The sequence below is a fragment of the Ochotona princeps genome, chromosome X (genome assembly GCF_030435755.1).
Source record: "Ochotona princeps isolate mOchPri1 chromosome X, mOchPri1.hap1, whole genome shotgun sequence".
Lineage (NCBI taxonomy): Eukaryota > Metazoa > Chordata > Mammalia > Lagomorpha > Ochotonidae > Ochotona > Ochotona princeps.
This window is the reverse complement of record NC_080865.1, coordinates 98,152,023-98,155,204: the sequence shown is the minus strand read 5'-3', so window position 1 is coordinate 98,155,204 and position 3,182 is coordinate 98,152,023.

Sequence of the window (3,182 nt, the reverse complement as noted above, 5' to 3'; positions counted from 1 at the left end):
CATTTATGCAGTAAAAGAAGCCACAGTGACATCAACTTCTGTTGAAACTCTGATATTTTTAAGCTACAAATTTTATTAAAGTTTTCTCTAGATCATGGGTAAAGGACACATGTCAAAGGTTTTGTTGCAGCAGTATCTATGAGAAACAGATTTGAGGGCAACAGACTATGACCCTATGAATAAATGTGCCCTAAATTCTCTCCCTTCTCTTTTTTGCAACAAGTTCAACAGCATTGTGTGATACACCTGACATGTTTATTGTCATTATTAATGCAGTCAATTAAAGTGTTGACCTATTAAATGAATGAAGCATGGTAAATTAACTTGGTGTATTGTGCTTAATAACTTTTTCTCCTGAAGAAAGAATATTTAATGGTTGGAAACAGTTGAAAATTCCCGCTGTTGAATCAGCTCCACAGTCAAGCCTCTATCTCTGCTTGGCAACTCTTTCAACCCTCTCTAAATAGCCTTGTCTGACTCCTTGATTTGAAACCCTCTTCTAACACCTGAGGACAACAGCTTCTCCAGTTACAGACCAGCCATTGCAAACTACAGCTGACTTCATGTAAGAGAATGTAAACAGCACTCGGACCTCTCAGGAAGACACCTCATTTGTGAGTATGCCCCTAACCTGGTTCCCTAGCCAACTTTCATAATGAGAATTTTTTTTCGCTTGGACATATATAATAAGGTATATAGAATATCAAATATTCTAGTTCTCTCAGAGCCATCTATGCTATTTAATGACTGGAAACAAAGCCTAATCTCCCAATCTGGAATTTATTATCTTAACTCTTGCAGAACTATCATCCTGGTCCCACAACTATGAAATCACCCCCTCACTCTTATCACCCCCCCAATTCCGTCTGAAGACCAGTGTAAATAAAATGTCTATTGAGTTATAAATGTGCATGTACATGAGTTTTCCTCTGAAAGTAAGCTCAAAGAAGTTGAACTTTATAAGTTTCCCATGTTACTCCAAAAATAAATATAAACTCAAGAGCCACTGCTTTATATTGTATCTGAAGAGATCATCTTAAAATTCAAATCTTGCCACTTCACTTTTCTTCTTTGAAACTTTCAATTTCTCCTCACTCTTAGGTTTGGGTCCAAATTGCTTAAGGCAGCTTACAAGCCCTTCCAGTGCTGAATTCCAATTTCTCTACCTCATCTATGACTGTACCCTTTTGCTGGAGTAATACTCATCCGATGATGCTTTTCCATACTTTACATGCTGTTGGAAACCTTTATTCCTATGTCCACATAGTGTTTATGTGGTTAGAGTCTTTCCTTTAACACCTTGCTCAGTTGTCCTATAACAACCTTGAAGCCTATATATCCCCTGGCATACACTCAATCACACAATATTCTTCTGCAATTGCTTATATTATGCTTACCTTGAGAAATTGTTCCTGTTATTTACTGATATGATTCCTCTATCTATCAGTTCTTGGAGGTGACAGACCCTTAGTAACGATAAAAATATTAGCTAATAATATTATTCACTAGTTATGCCAGAGTGACTGTCATGAGCTAGGCACTGCACAGATGTTGACCAGAACTCAGATGCACTCCTTAAAACACCTACATTTCAGGTAAGCTTTTCCATGCATTGATCTACAAAAAATCCTTTCATTTCTTACCTCCTGGATTCTATGCATGCTGCCTTCAACACTTGACAAAAATAAATTATTTTTCCAAGTCCCTCTTAGAGTACACAATTTGTCTCTCTGTGCATCTATTGTTATTAGCTACAGTCACTTGAGGATATATATGAGCAAGCTTTGGAGATCTGGCTTGTTCAGTTCTCAACCAGCACAAAAGTTAATAAATGAATTTTTGCCTTTCCACAGCTTTTAAAATACATGTTTATATTTTATTGTAGTTCATAAAGTGTGTAAACCATCATACCTAAAAAATAACATGCACTTTAATTTCAAGATAATTGTCCAAAATACTAACAATCATCTAAGTCTTGACTAAATCATAATCTTTGTTGATAGATGTCTTGCCTTCATGTTATCTATTTCCATCAGAGCTCTTAAGTGATCATGTGCATTTTTAAAAAGTATTTTATATTTATTGGAAAGTCAGATATACAAAGAGGAGAGACAGAGAGAAAACTCTTCCCTCCACTGATTCACTCTCCAAGTGGCTGAAACAGCTGGAGCTGTGCCAGTCCAAAGCTGGGAGACAGAATCCTCCTCCTGGTCTCCCACGTGGGTGCAGGGTCCCATTGCTTTGGACATTCCTTGACTACTCTCTCAGGCCACAAGTGGGGGACTGGGTGGGAAGCAGGGCGACCAGGGTTAAAATCAGTGCCAATATGGGATCCTGGTGCGTGCAAGGCGAGGACTTTAGGCTTTATGTTGCCACGCTGGGCCCAATCATGTGCAGTTTTACAATTTTTTTAAAGGATACAACAGGGCACTGTTGCAGTGACCAAATAACCCAGCAGCCAGGAGCTTCTTCTAGGTCTCCCATACAGGTGCAGCTTCCCAAAGCTTTGAGCTATCTTCTACTGTTTTCCTAAGCCACAAACAGAGAGCTGATTGGAAGTGGACTATCTGGGAAATGAACCAGCACCCATATGGGATCCAGCAATGCGCAAGGTGAGGATTTAGCCACTGAGCCATTGTTCCGGACCCAATCATGTGCATTGGTAATTGTACAATCATCTTTTGTAAGAAATCTTTTTTTCAGTATCATAGATCTCAAAAGAGGGATAAAATATTCAATAAACCATATAGAAAACAGATTTGTTGTCCTGACTTTGTGATTCAATTTGTGGAGTGCAGGCATGCTAGCATAATCATTAAAATTCCTGGGATTTTCAGAAGGCAAATGAACTTTGGCTTTCTCTTCACGTCCACAGCTTCGTTCACCCCTAACAAGTGTTGGCTTTTGCTCTCTAGCTGTGAAGGTCTTAGATGTCATATTTTTTTTAATATGCAAGGTTGTTGCATCTACATTGAAAGCCTTTTGTTTGGTGGAACCACATTTGCCAACCATCTTATTAGCTGCAGCTTCTGGAAATCTCGCTGCAATTGCTATGTCTTGTTCTTTTATGTTATAAAGATTGCTTCTTTCTTGACGCCTCATGAACCAAACTGTACTTTTTTTTTTTATGCACTTCTATACCTCTCTCAGACTTCATAGAATTGAGTACATTTAGGGACTGC